Raw genomic sequence first — 22,367 nt, forward strand, 5'->3', positions numbered from 1 at the left:
GTTACTTTTCCCACAGAACCAAAAACAGGGCTCCTATCATATAAATGCACTGTCCTTCCAACTATGGCCAGCTCCCATACATACCCCCACCCCTCTCCAGATACCCAGATCCAGCGAGTTTAACATTTTGCTACCCTTGCCATATCAATGTTTCTATTTATCCATCTTCTGAATATTTGAGAGGCCGTATATATCATATTCCTTGAACACATACTACTTTCAGGTTGATTTCCTACAAACAAGGATATTTACTTAGGTTACACCTTAAGTGCAGTTATCAAGTTAAAGAAATTTCATCTTGTAGGTATAAAGCTTGCATTCTATTTTCCACTTTTTTCTTATGTCCCCGTAATGTCCTTTTAAGCCTTTTCTTCTTCATTCTTAGACTCCATCCAGTATGACATATTGTGTTTAATTGTCACTCTGTCTTCAATTTCTCTTTCTTTCTTTTTTATTTTATTTTTTTTTTTTTTAAAGGAAAGACAGAGAGAAGGAAGGAAGGATAGAAGGAAGGAAGGAAGGAAGAAAGGGAAACATTTTTAAACATTTTCTTGTTTTATTGTATTCTGTTTCTCCGTTTTTGTTACATGGGCTGGGGCCGGGAATCGAACCGAGGTCCTCCGGCATAGCAGGCAAGCACTTTGCCCGCTGAGCCACCGCGGCCCACCCCCTTTCTTTCTTTTTTAATTGTGGAAATTTATAAAAATATAAATTCATATTAATTTATACAAGTAAACTTATTTACATAAATATGCATATCTATCTATATGCATGTATTTGTATACACACACATATACATGCAACATAAATCTTCACATCCCAACCTCTCCCAAGAATACCACTCAGTTGGATTAATCACATTCACAATGTTGCAATATACCCATTACTATAATTTTCCCTTCACCCCAAACAGAAACCCTACAATTGTTTTGCACTACTTCTCCACTGTTCCTACCTCTCTCCTCTGGTAACCTGCACTTGACTTTCTGTATCCATGAGTTTGCATATTGTCTGATATTTTCTTTGTGATTACCATGGGGCTTAAGTTTAACATCCTAAATCCATAACAATCTCATCAACTTTGACACCAACCAAACATTAGTAGCATACATTGTTATGCTCCTATACCTTTCCATCCTCCCACCATTATGTAGTTCTTATCACAAATTACATATTTTACATTATAAGTCCCAAACCACTGATTCTTCCCTACATTTCATGGCTTTGTCTTTTAGAAGTGTGGGAAGTAAAAAGTGGTGTTACAAATAAAAAATACAATAGTACTACTGGTATTTATATTTACTGATTTCATTATCTTTACTGGTGATCTTTATTTCCTCATGTGGCTTCAGTCAATTGTTTAATGTTTTTTGCCTTCAACATACAATACTCTTTAGCATTTCTTGTAGGACCAGTCTAGGGTTGATTAAGTCCCTAGGCTTTTGTTTATCTGGGAATGTCTTAATTCCTTCCTCATTTTTGAAATACAGTTTTGCCAGATGAAGAATTATTTATTGGCAAGCTTTTATGCTTTCAGTAATTCAAATACACCTTCCAACTACCTTCTGACTTCCATAGTTTCTGATGAGAAATTAATTTTACTGAAATTAATCTTATTGAAACTCCTTTGTATTGAGAGAGGTGACATATTGCCTCTCTCTTGTACCTTTCCAAATTCTCTATCTTTGACATTCAACAATCTGATTATAAGATAACTTAGTGTAGGACTATTTGGGTTTATTCTGTTTGAAGTTCTTTGAGCATCTTGGATATGTGTCTTCCCGTCCTTGGTTCATCTGGGAACTTTTCAACTATCATTTCTTTGAATATTATCTCTTTCCCTTTCTTCTCTCTCTTTTTCCTTCTGGGACTCCCACAATGTGTATGTTGGCATCTTTGGTGGTATCCCACAGGTTCCTCCAGCTCTGTTCACTTTTCTTCATTCTTTCCTCTCTCTTTTCTTCAGAATGTGTGATTTCAATTGTCTTATCTTCAACATCACCGATTATTTCTTCTGCCAGCGCCAATCTGCTGTTGAACAAGAATTTTAAATTTTTGTTACTGCGGTCTTTGGTTCTGTTTGGTTTCCTTTCCTAATTTCCATCTCTATATTGATATTCTCTTTGTATTCAACTGTCTTTTTCCTGATTTCCTTTAGCTCTTTGACCATGTTTTCCTATAGCTCTTTAAGCAAATTTAGGACCATTTTAAAAATCTTGGTCAGGAATATCTCAGGTATGATCCTCCTCACTGATCGTTTCTGATGTTTTAATCTTCTCCTTTGCCTGGGCCATTTCTTCCTGCTTCTTTTTATGTTTGTAACCTCTTGGTGAAACCTGTACATTTTGGTATCTTAATGTATCTCGGGAATTTAGAGGTATCTATTCCTTAAGCTAGGGTTATGACAGAGCTTTCCTTGAATGCCAGAACTAACATAAAAGATATATAGAGAGAGAGGGGGTGGGGAGAAAAAGAAACAACCACCTTAAACAGTGTTTGAAGACTGAACTTCAGGTCTTACTCATACAATAAGTTTAAGGAATAACTACAGGCCAAAGCATAGGGCCTCCCTGATCCTTTCTGTACTTACCTCTTGTCTTCAGCATGCATCTGTGATTTTAGGAATTCCCCCACTTACATGGATACAAATGTCCCTTCTTCCCTAGTGTGGTAATTAGGTTCAGGTGTCAACTTGGCCAGGTGAACGTGCCTAGTTCTTTTGCTGTGGACATGAGCCAATGGTACATGAACCTCATCTGTTGCTCATTACATCTGCAGTCGGCTAAGAGGCGTGCCTGCTGCAATGAATGATGTTTGATTTGATTGGCTGGTGCTTAAATGAGAGTGCTCAATGTACCACAGCCCAAACAGCTTAGCATACCTCATCTGGGCACTTGCAGCTCAGTCCAGGCCTTTGGAGATGCAGAAAGGAATCATCCCAGAGAAAGATGTTGGAACCCAGAGGCCTGGAGAGAAGGCCCGCAGAGATCGCCTTGTGCCTTCCCACATAAGAAAGAACCTCAGTCGAAAGTTAGCTGCCTTTCTTCTGAAGAACTATATGTTAACTAAATAAATCCCCTTTTATTGAAAGCCAATCTGTCTCTGGTATGTTGCATTCCAGCAGCTAACAAACTAGAACACCTAGGAACCAGTTTCCTCATGGTCCTGGGCACTGCACTGTATGTCTTATAGCCAGCAATCTCTTGCTCCAGGCAGCATGACTTGAGAGCTCTTCCATAGTGTCCTGTAGAAGAGCTCAGTGAGCCACCATCTACATGCAGGATACGTTCTGGGACAGCAAGTCCCTCAGGCCACCAGCAGACAGGTTGGGCCGAACATACATCCTCCCTGTATTTGCACAAAGGTTATTCTGCTCCCTCTGGAATTGGGACTAGGGGTCCAGGGTGCTAGCTACCTTGCCACTGAGCTGGGAGTGGTGGGGTGTGGGGATGCGGCAGTGTTGGCAGCCAAGGTGCCACGAGATCCTACCTCTTTTGAATTATCTTATTCCTGATTCAGCACTAGGTCTGTTAATGCCATCTTTTAACTGTGTCTGGAACTTTGAGAAAGTTTTCCCTGCCAGTTTTTGCTGGCTTTTCAATGCTTCTAGAGGGGGACAGAACTGTAACGCATCTTACTCAGCCATCTTGATTGGGTGGAGTGCCCTCTTAGGTTCTCATCCCGGGTATACTAGAAAACCATTTGCAGTAGGCTAATGATGGGCTTTAGCTCTCTAGCAGTTATTTTAAAATGTTTGTCTTTTAGTTCTAAGAGATGCATCTTAGAATATTATGAAGATGGTTGTCTGGGACACAACCAGACTGGGCTTGCAAGTATCAGCTGTTTGCCTTGGGATGCACTGGTGTCATTTCCTAGGACGGTGATGTTCTAACAGCAATGTGATGAAGAAGTTACAAGACAGCACAACCCCATTCCCCTTGATTTAGAATGAAAGTCCATTACCTGCTATTTTGTGAGATAGCTCTGGATTTCTTTCAAATCTAAATGCTGGTTTCATGTTATAATCACCGAGAACAGAATGCTTTTATATAGTATCAGTGCTAAAATCCTATCCCGGACCACCTGAGTCTCTGGGTATGGAAACCAAGCATTGTACCTCCCACCCCAACCCCTACTCCTTAGGCACTTCTAACACTATAGCCAGTGTAGAAATCTCTCAAAGAGGATTATTTTTTAAAAATTTATTTATTAATTAAAAAATTAAACCAAATAAAACATTAACATATATAATCAGTAATTCACAATATCATCACTTAGTTGCATATTCATCATTTCTTAGAACATTTGCATTAATTCAGAAAAAGAAATAAAGACAATAGAAAAAGAAATAAAACGGAAACAGAAAAGAAAAAAAAAGATTATACCTACCATACCCCTTACCCCTCGCTTTCATTGATCACTAGCATTTCAAACTAAATTTATTTTAACAATTGTTCCCCCTATTATTTATTTTTATTCCATATGTTCTACTTGTTTGCTGACAAGGTAGATAAAAGGAGCATCAGACACAAGGTTTTCACAATCACACAGTCACATTGTGAAAGCTATATCATTATTCAATCATCCTCAAGAAACATGGCTACTGGAACACAGCTCTACATTTTCAGGCAGTTCCCTCCAGCCTCTCCATTATATCTTGAATAACAAGGTGATATCTACTTAATGCGTAAGAATAACCTCCAGGATAACCTCTCGACTCTGTTTGGAATCTCTCAGCCATTGACACTTTGTCTCATTTCACTCTTCCCCCTCAAAGAGGGTTATTTTTCCTTTGTTTCAGGAAGACTGGAAGTGTGTTACTGAGTCACAGAGGGGTTAAGTGACTCGATCAAAGTGATAGAACGAAATAGTGGCAGATGGGCCTGCTGCCCCAAGCACATGGCTCCAGAGCTTTGGCCTAACCACAATGCCATTCAGGCCGCTGGAAGGTTCACACTGCCCCACCAAACAAAGCTTTGTAACTCGCAACTGCAGTCGCCCCTCTCCCTACCACAATACACACACTCTCCATAGTCTCTTATCTCCAGGTCTTTGCATATGTTTTCCTTATTGTCTGTAATTGTCTTGCCATATATTTCCCTCCCATCCCCTCTATCTTCTATCCCTCACCTCCCCCCATCCAGCCCACTGTGCACTAATACCTACTTATTTTTATATCTCAGTCACTTGAATGTCACCTCTTCGATAAACCTTCCAGAACACCCTATGCACGGACTGGGAGACTAAGTCACATATTCCTTCTATTTGTGTCCACAGGGCATAGTGCTTATTATTATTACATCATAAGTAAATTGACTTTTACTTCTGTTCCTCCCCCTTTAAACTGGAAGCTCTGAATGGGCTTCAGTATGACTTGTTCACTATTGTAATCCCAATCTCTACCCAGCATTCTTCAAATTCCTCCATGTGCGGCTTTCCATATCCTGACCTGTGTCTTGTGACACAAGATACCATTGTAAGCATATTGATCACTTAATGCCAAATACTTTTGTGAGTTAGATGGTATTTTGCTTGGGGGAGAGATAATTTTAATAATTAATAATTAATAATAATAATAATAAATAACATTTGTTTGACTGTTTCCTGGACTCCAAGAACAGTGTTTTGCAAGCAGTATCTCATTTCATCTCATAGCAATCCTATGAGGTTGGTACTACTTTTATCCCCAATTTACAAATGTGGAAATCAAATCTCAGAGACTAGGTAAATTGCTCAAGGTTACATAACTAGTAAATTACAGAGTCGGTACTTACACCCAGACCTGTCTGGTCCTAGATGCATACTCTTAACCAATGGGTTGTCACTACCTTGAGAAACGGTAGTTAAAACTCCACACATTCTACTTTGAATGCCAGAGCTGTGTAGAGTTAGAACCTTTGGCTTTAGAGACCCAAGCATGGTCAAACATGGTTCAGGTTCCACTAGCCTTTCCCTGGGAAAATGATATTGATGTAGGTCCTCCCCAGTGGGAACTTGGCCTCTTTGCTACAACTATTTCCTTAAGAGTTTTCATTCAGTCCCCATGGGCTAGCTTTTTATAGGCTAACATAAGCCATATCATGGGATTTTCTCACTAATGACTTTTAAATTCATGTCCACCTGTGCCCATGTAGATCCAGCAGCTCAGTCCCAGTACACAACATAGGATTGTTGCATAGGAGATACATTTCCACTGTGGCCATTCAGCAATGGACAACAAACCGTAAGTCCAATTGACTGCAGCCCTTTGTAGAAGAGGATAAAGTTTGCATGCCTTGCTCCCTTTCCCCTAGAGATTAGTTCTAGTGATGTTTTCATATAATAAACAGTACCAGGATTTTTCTTGATTGTATGTTTTCAATTAGCTTTATGGTATGTTTTGTTTTCCTGAAGGAAAAGATAATTTATTAAAATATGTTTTGAAGGTATCATGAGTCCATATTAAAACTGATGGCCCAATGTCATTATCACTTTGACAACTTTGCTTAATTCAGTCACTATTTCTTGGCATAGTAAACATTGGCAGTAAAACCTGTGGTTAAAACAAAGTAGGCAAGTTGATTGACAAATGGAGTCTGGAGATCCAGGGCTCTATGAATTTAAAGTTCAGTAGTTTACTGAACTCTAGTGGTGAGGTAGGGGTGAGAAACTCTGACATGATCTTTAACAGTTAAGTCAATTTCTTAAAATAGTGTTTGGTCAAACACTGCTTCCAAATTGGCTTTCAGACACACTTGCTAATTTGTTCAGAAACTTTTCAGTTTTTAGAAAAAAAAGTGTGAAGGTTTATCAGAAAGCATTTGAAAAGACTGAATGTACTCAACGCACAGATTTATTAGAAGCTTGTGATTTAAGAATTTCCAATGATTTGATGATTTGTACATAGTGAAGTTCTAAAGTTGCATCTTATTGTGAAGGAAGACCTTGAAGAAGAGAGTTAAGAAAAGAAGTTTTTTTGAGGCTGTTAGTATTTGGAAGTATGTCAATAGTATGTGCTTCAAAAGAATTGATGAGAAATGTTTATCAGCGGATAATGAAGCCAAATAGATTGTTTATGGCAATATGGAGAATCATTCCTTGGCAAGGGTTTGAAATATAGACATGGGGGTCATTCTTATGGCTGCTTTTGATGACATTAATCATTACTGAATATCTACGTTTAAAAATGCAAACTGTTTTTGTGTGAAGAGAATTGCTTTGTAGAGTGTATTGTGTTTGTATTATCCTTGGTCGCATATTCCTGTACAATGCAGCACCTTTGTTATTATTTTAACATGCAATTATTTTACTGCAATTTATTCTTGCTTTAGCTTTATTTTTCTTGGCTATAGGGATTTGTTTAAATACCACAACCAGACAGGCTGCTTTGGATATCTTAAGTCCATTTATTTATTTGCAAATCTATGATTTAAAAGATTAGCATTCATCACTAATGCTTTTTAAATATCAAAACTGCTGTTAATTAGTCAGGTGAAATCACTTGCAGTTATGAAATATTATATATTGGAGGTATGATTTATTTGCATATTTTAGCACATTGCTAGGTTATTATAGTAATTTAATTTTACAAAAAGCATAAACAAGATTTCAAAGAAGGTAAACAGAACAAAAAAAATGAGTAGGGCTTGCCCTTTTGGGAAGCATAATGATCATATATATGTAGATTTCAGTAATATCTTCTTAATTATCTGTTTTCGACATTAGTATCTGACATAGAAACAAGCATCACCATAGAGCTGAATGGGTCACTGAAAAGTGGGTGAATTGTGAAAAGCAGCCCTGAATTTACTCATTTTTGGGTCAAAGCCTCCTATATAGAAGTGTTTAAAAAAAACGTGGACAGTGATGATTAACAATAACTTATTGATCATTCACGGGGGGTAGCTAAGTTATTATTTGAAAACGCACATCTGTAGAGAGAGTAAGGTGATTTATTGAATGTCGTAGTCTGAGATTGACAACAGGGCTGCAGACTGCTGTCCAGTTCAGGGCTGTGAGTCATGGAATCATCCAACTTCCTGTGTATTATTTATTACCATTAAATGCTTTCAGAAATCTCAGCACCCACACAATGGAGCAGAAATACATGGGATTTTGAAGTCTTTATTTTGTACGTGTCTTAAAAACCTTTAGAAATGCTGAGCTTCAAGTTCTTTAACTCTGAATAGTAAAAATGCTTAGAGTTGGTCAAAGATCTTCTGTATATAAATACTCTGCTAGGTGGTCTGAAGGATCCCAAGCTAAAGAAGGCAGCTCTGGCTGGGTGGCTTTTATAACTTGTAGACCAGGCAACAACACAAAGCTGAGAATAGTGTGTGTCTTATCCTAGATGCACCAAAAAAAAGGACTGAGCACTCTCCTAGAAAAAGTGTGGATAAACTGAGGTGCAAAGACTAAGGATGAAAAATGAGGCAGAAAGACATTTCTAAGTAGAGATGTGAAGAGTGTAGCGCTTGCTCCAAAATGAGTAGCAAGGTGGTTGAGCTAAAAGCATAAAGAGTGGGAGGAGGATGAAATGGTTTGAATGTGCACACCTCAAACTTCCTGCCAAGGCTTTGATACACAGGTGCCATTTATAACACCCTACCTGGCTCTGAATAATAGAATAAGTGGGGTGTTGTCTGTAAAAATGTCTCCTGGGAAGATACTTACAAAGTAGAAAAACATTAAGTCTTTTCAGGACAGAATTCAAGAAATCTCCCTGGAGTTTGTTTTCATGAAGATAGTATGATATCAACACTGATGGTTTCTTTACAAGATATTCTTTAATTCTTGAGGTGTTGTCCAAATGACTTTATTTCAAAAGAGTAGCTGTTCCTCAGAAAGCCTTTATTCTTTAATGAGATTTGAGGGCTTTTTTTTTTCCACCAGGGAATTTTACTTGAGCACGAGTTACACTTCTCCCTTTGATCTTATTTAACATCAATTTTCTGTTATTTGCCTATGAGAATTCTTCACTATTTTTGCCATTTGTCAATTGTTCCCCTTCTACCCCTAACTCAAGATACTAGAAACTTTCACTTTGGGGAGCTTCATTTTGGCCAAGTACTAAACAGGACTTTTGCTTCTTCCTTGTGGCCCTCAGAAAGCACATGAATTTGGATGAATGAAAAGAGTGGCATTGAAGCCAGACAACTTTCAGACATCTTGGCTAAGACATACCCAGTAGTACGGATGAGTTTCTGGATAATGTCTTTTAACCAGACCCAAGACTATAAAATAAAAGATGTTGGTATCATTGGTGCATAATCACTTTTTCTCTCTTTTATGTACAACCCACTTTTAACAAGGCATTTGTTTGACTCTGTATGTTTATATGCCACGTACCATTTTCTTTGTGGATTGTCTATAGCAGTATTTTCACACCTGACTGTATCCTTCTCTCACTCTGTATACTTCCAGATTAGCTTCTTTCAGCCTTAATTGGTGCATATGGAAAGAATGTATCATTTTTTTGTTCAACACAGAGGTCCTGAGGATTACTATGTGCCAAAGTTGTGCTGAAAAAGGACACGATGTGTCAATTGAGTGTCCCAAGTACCTCACCCCACCCTACCCGCTGTTCCAACTACCTCTACCCTGGGTCCCAGACTTCCCCAGGATCCAGGAACTAAGCGACGAGTCCTTGTCACACGGCAAGACTTCTGCTCCAGCACCAAGGCCAGCGTCCATTCTGATGGGTCAGTACCCAGGCCATATTGTTGGTTGACTATTTTGAATATCTCTCTACACACACAGACAAATAAAACATAGTCTCTGACCTAAAATGGCTCATGTTCTTGGAGGGGAAAGAGATGTATGAACAGTTACTGAACTATGTGCTATAAATACGTGTACAAATTAGTTATATAAATATAATATATTTCCACAAGAAAACAAAAAGATAAAGGAAAAAATCCATTTAAGGGCAAATAAGCACTTAAAAAAATTAATGATAAATCACACTGTCTTACTCCTATATAGGCATAATTAAAAATAGATGATATTGCTAATATCATGCAGATTTTTTAAAATAAAAATAAAATATCACCCAGCTCCTTTTAAACACAGTAGAACTCAATTTTAAGATCTCTACTTATGTTCAAGTAACATATAACCCATGAATTAAGTTATGTCACCCCAGGTTGACCAACTACCCATGGTAAAAGCTGAATGTTACAAAGACTCAGAACACCCCAAGCTCAGCACAGATCTATTCATTTTAGTGTCCTTAGCAGAGCTTTTGGAAAATTCTCCATCTTTAGAAAATGCTAGTTGAATTACTATGTCTAATTAGCCCATGAATTTGGCAAGTCTTTGGAGAGCAGTGATAGAGGTTCACTCTTTCAGTTCTCTTTACACTTGAAGTAAGTTCAAAATGCCTAGGATATCTGATATTTTCTAATACTTTGACAATAAATCAGATATATTTAAAAATGGGATTTAACTACAGAAAGTTAACCATCAATTAATTTTTTTATTATATTCTGCTTTTATGAAAAAGAGAGAAGTCCTTTAAAATCAGCTGATTTCAGCATTAAGTACGATGTAAAATACCTAAGCATCCTAGGACCAGGTAGTTTCAGAAAAATCTCCTATAGCATTAACTCTATTAATATAGCAGCTAGAATTACCATTCAAGAGGTTATAAATTCCATTTAATATTGTGACTTAATTATTATTTTATAGTAGAACAGTAACACAAACTGATATATTTCAGAAATAGATTTTAAAAAATAAAAGTTGAAAAGACATCATTTTCTCTTCATCATCAATTAACAGGAAATTAACATAAACTTGAACTCTCATTCTCTGGATACTAGAAGTCTGATAACTTCTCAAAACTGTTACATAACACTTATGTAACATTTTAGATATCTAAGCATTCTCTCCTATCTTATCTTGTTCACTTTGAGCTCCATGATTATAAGTAATCTGTTTTAGATGAAAATAAATGCTCAGAGACATTGGCAGACTTGCCAAAGATCTCAAGATCCAGGACCAGATCCAGGAAAGTCTCCTGATGGTGAGACTTTCGGCGGAGTTCAAGGAAGGGTAAAAGAGCAACTATCACTCTAAACCCTCCTTTTTGACTAAATTTCTCCAAAGTGTAACATTTTTTAAAGACTTACTCTTAGGAATTTTTGCTAAAATAGAAATTATTATATTATTATGTAATGAAAGCCCAGAGCTGCCTTATCTTCACTTTTATTAGATGCTGGATCATTTTTGCAGATTACTTTAGGTGGCAAATCTGCAAAATGAGTCAACTGCTCACAGGGTGCATAAACCACATAAATGCATCAGACATCATCCTAAATAGAGAAAATGCATTTGCATCTTCTACCAACCAGCAGTCTTCTACCAATGTGCATCTTCTACCAACTGCACATCTTTGGAGGAGATGAAAGGAGAAGAACCAGGTCCCTGACAATAGTGTTTATGAATCCCAGGTGAATGCTCTGTAATAATCAAGCGATGAAGAACTCTCTGCTTTAATTAACATCACACTCTTCAGGGTACCAAGCCTAGCTATGATCTCATTAGAAAACCACTCTGTTTTACCAAGAAGTGATGGTCCTAGAAGCATGGTGTTCCAGAGCTATAAAGATGAAGCAGAAAGCAAATGCTCTTTCTTCAGTAATCCAGACATTTATTCAGTACCCGGAAGTTCTGTACTTGAAAAGCTAAATATATTAGAGTCCTCCAGGAAGACAGAACTGACAGGATATATACATGTATATATCATGCATATTATATTTAATGTAGATTTTATGAGATTTATTCTAAGAATTGGCTCATGGAGAAGGACAAGTCCAAATTCTATAGGTCAGGCCACAAACAGGGTAAACCTCACAAGATTTTCAATGAATTCCCCAAGAGTAGCTGTCTGGCTGAAGTATAGATGAAAATTCTTCCATCTGCAGCTGAAATTGTCACTTCTTTTAGGGCCTTCAGCTGATTGGATGAGACTTCTCTCGTTGTTGAAGGCAGTCTCCTTAGTTGATTGCAGATATGATTAAACATAGATACAATAAACTAACTTATGGTTTAAATCACTGAAATATCCTCATAGCAACAGTTATGCCAGTCTTAGCTAAGTTAGACATAACTTAGCTAAGTGGACATATGAACTTAACCATCATGCTAAGATTACTTAATTTTTTTTAAGTTATCTAAACTTTTTCTTATAGCTTAATTTCCTTATATGTAGAAAAATGCAACAAATTATTGATAATTTAATTTCTTGGTTACAGTTTCTATGAACTAATAGAACCTCTAATACTTTGAAATATTAAGAATTAATGAAACAAATAAATTTTTGAGAATTTTTTACTGAAACTCAATACCTTAGCTCTTTCACAATTTCCCAGATAGTTTAGATTTTTAAAGTCTCCCCCCCCCTTTTCTTTTTTCAAATTTCCTGCTCTTTGGAAGCAATAATCAATAAAATAAAAGGGACCTGTGTATGTGTGTGTAGGTGTGTGCCGGTGTGTACAGCAAAATCTTCAGTGGTTCTAATTACAAAGCTGGTGAGATCTTGTCCTGTTTTCTTTCTGGCCTAAAGGTGCCTTTCATAGCCTTTCATTGTCATATTGACTTTACCGTGGACTATTGGAGGTTCAATCAGTGAAATAAAATTACATTACAGTTATTTCTACTTAGAGAAATATGACAGTAGAATTTTTATGTTAATTAATCTTTGGTTTTTTATTATTGTGTGACTCCCTATCATAAATTTCTTTGCAATTCAGTTTTAATGCATTCTATAAATTATTTTAGATTATTTCAGCATTAACCTGACTTGCAAATAGTTAAAGTCACACGGATTCTTTCATGCCCTAAAACTCAGGATGCTCTATATTCACATTAGAGGGAACGTTTTTGATATTCAGAAACAATTGTAATAGCAAGAATAAACCACAATTCACTGAATCTATGATCAGATTATATTCCTGTTATCATGTTAGAGTCTACGTAAGTAAATTAGTACATATTAAACATGATGAACAATAATTCAAAAGCATAGTGATGTTTTCCTCACACTCAGACTAAAGAACAAATGGATTGCTGCTTTCCTTGTTGTGCATCCTCCAGCCAAAGGAGGAAGCTCCTGCTTCCTCACCTGCATACTCAGTTAAGCACCATCTGTTTCCTGTTTTAATATGATATCTCACATAGTTTTCCAAACCTTTCACATCAGTAAGCACAATCCTAATAGACAGTTAATATGAATTAAGAAGCATGTTTTCACAGAAACTGTAGTCTCGTTTTTTCTCTCTCTCTGTCTGTCTTAGTTTATGAAATGTGAAACATTATACTGGCTGCACCAAAACCATCTCAATAGCATGAAATCCCCTAGATTAATGTAGGTTATTTACAGCGTATTGGCATGATGATGGTTTTCAGATGCTGGTTGTTAGGCAGCACAGAGGCACATATGCCTAGCAAGAATTTTAATTTGAATGGAAGGCAGTATATCCTAGCTTCTCTAATAGTTATATTCTCCCAGTCACCCTTCCCAATCTCCTACCATTTGGAATATCAAAACTGAGTATCTGAGCAACCAGATCAATTGCGTACTTTCTATGCACTCTACTTGATGTTACTGTTTTCATTCTGGATAGCCTGACTACCTAAAACCAAATCAATCAGGTAATGTGCACCTTGGTTTCCCATGAGTTATGGATAACAAATCCATTTCCCCTAGATTTTTAAGTCCCGTGATATAAATAAATAAAACAACCTTTGGTTGGATTCCAGCTAACTCCTTGCATGAACACGAATGATCGAAATTCTACTCTCACAAATATGTGCTATGGATTTTATTTATTGAGTTTCTTAAGCCAAGAAATCCACCAGTTAAATTGTGTTGGAGATTTTTAATTACAAATTGTTTATTAATGTCAAACACATTGTATTATAAAGGAAATAATTCAAGGGTTCTCAAACTTTAGCATCAGAATCACCCAGAGGGCTTGGTCAAATGCAGAAAGCTGGGTCCTACCCCCTGAGTTTCTGATTCAGTAGGTCTGTGATAGGACCCATTTATATGTATTTATAACGAGTTTGCAGTGGCTGCGGATGCTGCCTGTCATAGGATCACTCTTTGAATCCTTGAATCACTGATTCAAGGATGTAGTTGGATTTGCCTGAGATTTTGTCCTGGCTCTGTCCCTTAACAACCATGTGGCCTTGTAAGAGTTATTAACCTCATGAAACCTCAGTTTGCTCAGATATAAAATGAGGGTAGCATCCAAGTCCTAGGGTTGTGGTGCGATTGAATACGATGATGCAAAATGCTCAGCCAGTGCTTGGCAAAAAGCAGCCATTCAATACATGTCAGCCTCATATTCCTACTCCCTGAAGGGGAGAGCTCAGTGTGGGCCAGTTTTGTGTTTCTGTATCCCATTGTACTAAGAGCCGAAGGAAAGAGGAAGGACAGACAAGCAATATGAGCAGGAACATGTAAGAATAGATGGAGAAGTTTCTCAAAAGCTACATATTTATAATTCAGCTTAAGCAAAAATCAAGTCAAACCTTTCATGTTGTGTATCTCAGAATCTCATTTAGTTGTGTCTTAGCTACTGAAATCACATCCCAGGATTTCCTTATTTCCTACTTTATGTTAGGTTTTCAGTTGATTTCCTTCTCCTGCTTAGTTCTGGATATCTCCAGCCAGGAATTAATGTTTGATATTAAATACAATCCTGTTTTCATATTTACCTAGTAAATTATATTAAATTATATTAAATATATATGCAAATTAAAGATATGAATAGACATATAAATGTATTCCATATCTATATGGACTATTACTGTAATATTAATATTTATATGTATAAAATTTGGTTTCTCAGTAACATCAGATAAAACAAAACTAACCTTCCATGAACACAAGTGATCAAAATTTTCATGTCCACTTCTAAAATAAACTCATAGAGTTAAAAGAAATCTTAGAGATTGATTTTCTTATATTAACCTTGAACAAGAAACATGCCTTATGGAAATATAGAGGTTTTATCATGGTGCTGCTAACTAAATCATACTATGTTTTCTATTACAAAATCCATATTGGTGAGAAAAAGTATTTTCATCACCATTTTACATGTAAGGTCACAGAATCTCAGGTGATACAAAGAATTAATGCTAAAAACAAAAGTAAAATCAAGTTTTCTTGAGTCCAAGCACATTTTCCATTAGGATTATTTTTTGTGTGCAGCATTATTCTGTGCAGTTGTCAGGCACCAGCTTTTTTGGTTCATTCAGTCACTTAGCACCATTTACTGAGTACTACGTACAAGTCTGGACATAGTGCTAGCATTCCCCAATGCAATGTCAAGAGTTACTTTTTTTTTTTTCTTCAAGAGAGTCCTTTTCATTTTTAATTATTTATTTATATCACACATAACCTGGGCTTGCAAGTTAAAATTCACAACCACATCTGAAATTAAAATCATCTTCAAAAGTAAAATCTACTGAAAACCTTTCTTTGAAAGCTGTTTCATGGTCATCCCCAGATAAAATCTGAAAATATATTTTATTTAAATCTATATCGTAAAGTAGAAATATTTGCAAATACAGCACTGTAAGTGAATCTGCAGATATTTATATGCAATTTTGTCCAGTTCACTAGACAAGTGAGCACTATAATTCCTTCTAGTTCTAATATTCTGTTTCCAGGATTCTAAAGTACTTGGGTGATAAAAATGTATTTGTTGACTTGCTATATATTTTAACCTTAATAAGTGTTCATAATTATAATCAACTTCACTTTCCATAATTCTGTCAAAGGAATTGATACCCACAAATCTATGGTACTAAAATCCTATAGATAGAACCAACAAGATTGGAGAAAGAAATTCAGATTTAGTTAGATCCTTTGTTTTAATAACTCAGTTTTAAAAGTTTTCTCAACTTTTAAGAAAAGTTCAAATTCTTTTCTTAACCTCACTCTCTACTTTACTACATCTATTCTATAATCAAGTGATATTGGTTCCAATCTCAAAATTTATGAAAACCCTTCATCCTGTCTTCATCTCCACATCTGGGCCAGCCACCATTAAACTGTCTCTTCCAATTCTACACAAAACCCTCCTGTCTTTACTTCTATTCACCAACTGTGTGGGTTTGAAGCTATTATGTGCACCAGGAAACCCATGTTCTAATCCTGATCCTATCTTGTGGGAGCAACTGTTTCTTTTAATCCTAATTCAGTATTGTAGGGTGGAAACTTCTGATTAGATTATCTCCACAGAGCTGTGACATACCCAACAGTGGGTGTGACCTTTTGATTAGATGGAGACGTGACTCCAGGTGGTTCTCAATTAGTTTACTGGAGTTCTTTAAAAGAGGAAACATTTTGCAAAGGGCTCAGAGCTGACAGAGATGAGAACTGATGCGGGCACTTGAAGAACAGATGCTTCAGAGCTGAAGAGATGTGAATGTTTAGAGATGCTTGGAGCTCAGCAGATGTTGTCATGTGCCTTCCCATGAGATGTTAAGCAAACCAGAACCTGAGGGGAGCCAAAGGAAGCCAAGAGATGAAAGCCAGTCCAGGGAAGCAAAATGAGGAACCCCAACAGGAACAGAGGCTGAAAAGCACCCAAGAGCAAGGGACCAGATATGTGCCTTCCCAGCTGACAGAGGTGTTCCAAATGGCATCTGCCTTTCTTGAGTGAAGGTAACCTCTTATTGGTGCCTTAGTTTGGACATTTTCTCAGCACTAGAACTATAAACTTGTAACTTGTTAAATTCCCTTTTTAAATGCCATTACTGTTGCTGGTATATTGCATTCTGGCAGCTTAACAAACTAACACAGCCCCCTACAATTTATTCTTCATATGTCTGTTCTTGATTATTAAACAAACAAGAAATCAGATTATCTTTCCCCTGCTTAAAACTCACCAGTGGCTTTCCATTCTACTTAGTGTAACATAACTCCCCAGATTCCATGAGCAGGTTTTTGCCTACTTTGACCTCCACTCTATGACTGTATCCCTCACTTTTGATGCCCTTGGTTAAATTCTAGTTTTGGCTAAGCTTGTTTCAGAGGTTTTGTGCTAGTTTTCTTCCTTATGTGGAAAAGTCTTCTACCTGATCTTAGTGTGAATGGTGCTGTCTTAATTTTCAGACTCTAGCTGAAATATTAACCCCTCAGAGAATCCTTATTTGAATCCCAAAGCAGAGGAAGCCATTAGTCTTCTTCAGTTCTCTACATAGGATTTGTAATTATTTGTTTATATATCTTTTCTAAAATTATTCACCAATGAATTTATAGCATCCAGAATTGTGCCTGAAATTTGATAAATACTTGTCCGATTAATGTTATATTGGTATTTTCTAAGGAGTTGAGGTTTTTAAAATTAAGTTAATTGAGCTGTAATTTACCACAGTAAATTTCACGAACCTTTAATGTACAGTTTGATTAGTTATAATGAATATAGAGTCACATCCCCACCACAACAATCATAGAGTGTTTCCATCATCCAGAAAGTCCCATTCTGCTCCCTCCCCATCCTCAGCTCCTCAAAACACTGATCTGCTTTCTATCATGATAGTTTTGTCTTTGTGACAATGTCATGTAAATGAAATCATATGGCATGAAGTCTTTTTGCTTGATTTATTTTAGTTGGCAAATTAATTTAGACATGCATCCATGTTCTTGCAGTTACAGAAGTTTGTTGCTTTTTATTGCTAAATAGTATTCTGTTGTCTGAATACCCCACAATATTTTTATCCATTCATCAGTTAATGAATGTTAGGGTTGTTTCTAGTTTGGGGAGATTGTGGAAAAAGAAGCTGCTGTGAATATTTGCATACAGGTCTTTGTGTGGAAATAGGCTTCCATTTCTCCCGAGTAAAAGTGTAGCAGTGGGATTATTGAATCATATGGTAAATATAAGTTTAACTCTTTTAGAAACAACTAAACTGTTTCCCAAAATAGGTGTACTAGTTCATATTCCCATCAGCAATGTAGAAGAGATGAGAGTAAAGGACAATTTTACTTTAATCAAATTGCATTTCTATCTTTATATAGTTATCTATCTAATCACGTATATTTATAGAATATTTAATTACATCAAATGTATTTGGATAATGACCACATTATTGTACCCTAAGACGACATTCTCTGATACATTTTTATGCAAAGCGTTGTGATTAGTTTTCACTTGTCCTTTTCCATTGTCTAACTTTAGAAGTTTATTCTAATTAGTACTGGGCCCATATGCCCACAGTAGATATTTGTAGTAAAGCAATATCTTGTTGCTGTGAATAGCTAAAGGTGAAGTATTTATTCAGAATTCTTTAACCTTTCCAGAATGACAAGAGGGTAGTGGACCAAGGAGGTTCAGGCCAAAGCACCAAAGCCAAGAAGACTGGAAATGTCTCTTTCTCACAGTCTCAAAGTGTGTGGTGTGAAAAAGCTGAGATTCCCGACCAAGGCTGGGCAAGAGTCTTGTGTACGAATGGGTCATCAGAGCCAAAGGACTGACCTGCAAATCAGAAATCAAGCTTTAAGGCCAAACAGGAAACAAAAGTCAAGGGAAATGCTAGCAAGGAATATTGAGACTGGTGTTAGAACAGGCAAGAGCGAGTCAAATTCTGAATGTAGAAGAGGTTGACACCCTCAGTTCAGTTTCTGTGCAATCCTTAAATGTACTTGCAATTCTTAAATGCATGTGAAATCCTTAAATGCATGTGCAAGGTGATTTAAAGAGGGCAGAGGAACACTTGTAGAAAACAGGCATTTCCATCATTTCAAGACTTAACAGTATGTTTTCCACTATAAGGTATATTGCATACATTAATTTAGCTCAAAAGTGATCTCAGCCAACCACCCAAAAGTTCCTATATTCACACGCATCAGTAGTTCCTATTCATCACTGCCAACCTGTAAATCTTATAGAGATAAGACTTGATGCTTTATGAAAAATGGGCACTATAAGAAATTTGGGTCACAATGGTTTCCAAGATTTTTGCGATTCAAGGTTTCAGGACATATCCCCCTTTCCTTGTTAAGAATCTCCTTTTGTAAGCAACTCCTCTACCTTGTCACATATTAATTACAAATTCCTACTTCTAGGTGGTTGCTATAGAAGCAACAAGCTGATATGCCTTGAGAATAGAAAGCAGCAAAGATAGAAGTGGAGATGAGAGGTGTGTTCATGGTCAGCCTTTCTGAAAGGCCTCTCTCATACAGCACCCCTCTGATCTCTGTAGTGACCACATAACCCCCATCTGAGGCTTCCAGTTCTTATCCTCCCCAGGAACAGAAGAAGGAGAGAACGGACTGGCGACCAAGCATTCTTGGCCCAGCTGTATGTACCTACCTGGTTCTATAACCCAATTTGCGTAGCTGAATTTCTCATATTTATGTCTACACTTGGGTGAGTTTCTGTGTAAGACCCTGATTTCTCCAGATTTGGGGTCTTCTACTCATACTTTTTCCAGATGATTCCAGGAAGAATAGCATGGTTACCGTGGCAGAGTCTCTAAAGTAGTTCTAAGAGCGAAATCCCCGTTGAGTGATGCTTTGTCTTTCTAGAACCCACATGACTTTCCTAATTCCATGCTTCTCTGAAATTCTAATACATGGGATTCTCTGATTATTAATGCCTGTTCTCTGGACTCCCCAGTCTTCTCTGTCCTGTTGCCCAGATGACTTCTTACTGTTTCTATCTGTCGGCTCTACCAAGTCTAATTATTCTCCAAGTTTCAGTCATTTCTGCCATGGCTTGTCCAATGGCAGCTGAGCCATGATGCTAACAACAAGGAATGTGTATGATTTGGTGTGAGTATGCATGTGTTTTTTGGGGGGGAAGCATTAGATAGAAAGGGAATGAGTAGGGAAGAAGAAAGCATAGAAACTACAATTTTAGAGGGAGAGAGAGATTAGAAGGAGAAAATGAAAGGAAGAGAGACTTCAATATGGTATACAATAGATTCTTAATAAATGAAAAAAAATTAAATGCAAACAGCAAAAATAAGGATTAAAATAGTGTGGGAAAGAGCAGAAGAAACCTTGAAATGGGTTGAATTGTGCCCCTCCCCCAAAGGTATGTAGAAGCCTTAACCCCTAGGAGCCGTGAATGAGCTCTGGCTTGGAAATAGGGTCTTTGCATATCAGGGTAAAAGACATCATGCTGAATTAAAGTAGGTCCTAATCCAATATGTGTCCTTAAAAGACAAGGAGAAGAGACACAGGCACAGGGGGGAGAGCACCCATGTGACAATAAAAGCAGAGTTTGAAGTGCAAACCAAGGAACGCCAGACTGGCCAGCAAACCATCAGAATCTGGAAAGAGGCAAGGAGGGATTCTCCCTCCAGGATATAGAGGCCGCATGGCCCTGCCAACACCTTGCTTTGGACTTCCAGCCTCCGGAACTGTGAGACAATAAATCCCTGTTCAAAGCTGCCCCGTTTGTAGTACTGTGCTATGCAGGCCTAAGAAACTAATATAGCTATTAGGAAAAATGTAGAGAGAAGTGACAACAAAGAAGATAAGGAGCATGAAAATAGAGAAGACAGAGTAAATGCTGTGACTATAGTACTGAGCTATGCAGCCAGGCTCCCTAAGACTGTAATAATTACTAAATTAATGTTTGATATCAATTTCTGATTTTTCCTCTCACAATTTATACAATTCTATCACACATGATATTTCTTTTCTAACTGGAGCATAAATTAACTTCTGCTGGAGAAGTTGACACTATGTACTGGTAAATACCTCTTGGCTAGAAGTCAAAGGAAGGATCATTCCTTTCTCATATGTGATTTATCTGCTTTTCCACTTTCCTATAAGACAGCCTGATTTGGGGGGAAGGGGGCAAAAAATAAAAGCTGAAACTCTGTTTTTCTTTTGTTCCCCACAACAGATGTTAATGTCATTTTCTACTTTGAATGTTGGAGAAGTTTATACATCGTTTCCGCCTTGGGCTGCCTTTGCCATACTCTACAGAAAGGGGGGGAGGGGGCAGGGGGGAGAGAAGGGGGAAGAGAGGCAAGTGGAGGGAGGAAAAGAAAAGAAAGGAAGGAAGGATGGGAGGAGGAGGAGAGGGGGAAAGGAGATGAAAAAGGAAGGTGTGAAAGGAGGGAAAGAAAGGGAAGGAGGGAAAAGAGAGAAAAGAAGAAAAAGGGAGGGAGAAAGAGGGAGGGAGGAAAGGAGAGAGAAGGAAGAAAAAGAAAGAAATTGAGAAAGCCGCTAAGAATGGTAGCAAGAGGTTCTTCGGTGTGCCTGGCTTCCGGCATAGCGCGCTTATGTTCTATCCACAGGAACAAAACCGCCTTTGCAGGGGCCCTTCTCTTGCCTCGGAACAGGCAAAAATTACACCTCAATGACGAAAGGTGCTGGTGTCATTAGGACACTTCCATTTCTTTTCTCTCACTGACTGCAACCTCACATGCATTCTGCACAGAAGACAAATCAGTTCTGCTTTGAATTTCTCCCACTAAAAACTCAGCCCACTGTGTATAAATCATGTTGTGTCCTTGTTCCTTGGAACATCATCTTCAATAGTGAAGATGTCGGAATGAGAACTCAGCTGATAATTTTGTTGATGAAGTACAAGGTAAGCAAGGAAGAGAGATCTTCCCCCGCTGAGCTATCCTGCCTCTCCAGGATGCCTCTTGTTTGCACGATCGGTCCATCAGCTGTAACCTGCCAGCATCACATGTGCCACCAGGAGGTTTTCGATCTGCCTTCTTCACAGTCATGCGCCCTTCACTGTGATTACACTAAAAGGGGAGGAGAAGAGGGCGGTGCATCCAGAATCACTCTCCCAGCCATGTGAAGCTATGGGAGGTTGGCAATAATGAACTGTAAATTAAAACCTTCACCCATAAATGATAATGGTAATCTTCATTTAGCTAGCATCTTTCCCCAAGGATTTTCTCACTGCCCTCCTTTGGAGAAAGTGATGTGAAAAAAGAGTAAGTCATATGAAAATCTGAAAGTGATACAAGTGTTCTGGTTCCCAATTTTCTGAGCCCAGACTGGAATTTAAATACTTAGGATTTTGACCTCATCCTGAAGGGAAAGGTGGGTTAGAAACAGAGAGAGAGAGGTGGGTTGGAAACAGAAGCAAGGGGAGCAGAAGTACTTTACATGGTAGTAGTAGGAAATTAGGGTGAACAGAGAGAATGGGTTTTAACTGTGGAGATATTAGGGCATACTTTGTACTTCCCGCTCACTTGCTCCCACTGATGGGTGTGCAGACATGATGGCAGGAACTGAAGCAGCTGTCTTAAAACATGAGGTGAAAGCTGGGGATGGAGAATGGCTAAGCCGCTAGCTAGAAGGAACTGGTCCCACATAATGGGACAACCTTTTCAATCCTAAATTGCTTATGCTCAAGTTGTTATCTTGTTTAAATCATTGTTTCTGA

The 22,367-nt window shown here is 37.7% G+C and overlaps 1 long non-coding RNA gene across 1 annotated transcript; it reads left to right on the top strand.

Annotated features, from left to right (window-relative positions):
- Positions 1-5,347: 5,347 nt before the first annotated feature.
- On the top strand, positions 5,348-9,753 carry LOC143686427 (uncharacterized). Its single transcript, XR_013177134.1, has 3 exons — positions 5,348-5,476; positions 6,135-6,223; positions 9,468-9,753. It is a non-coding gene; the product is annotated as an uncharacterized LOC143686427 (long non-coding RNA).
- Positions 9,754-22,367: the final 12,614 nt, after the last annotated feature.

This window comes from Tamandua tetradactyla, chromosome 6, assembly GCF_023851605.1.
Source record: "Tamandua tetradactyla isolate mTamTet1 chromosome 6, mTamTet1.pri, whole genome shotgun sequence".
Classification (NCBI taxonomy): Eukaryota; Metazoa; Chordata; class Mammalia; order Pilosa; family Myrmecophagidae; genus Tamandua; species Tamandua tetradactyla.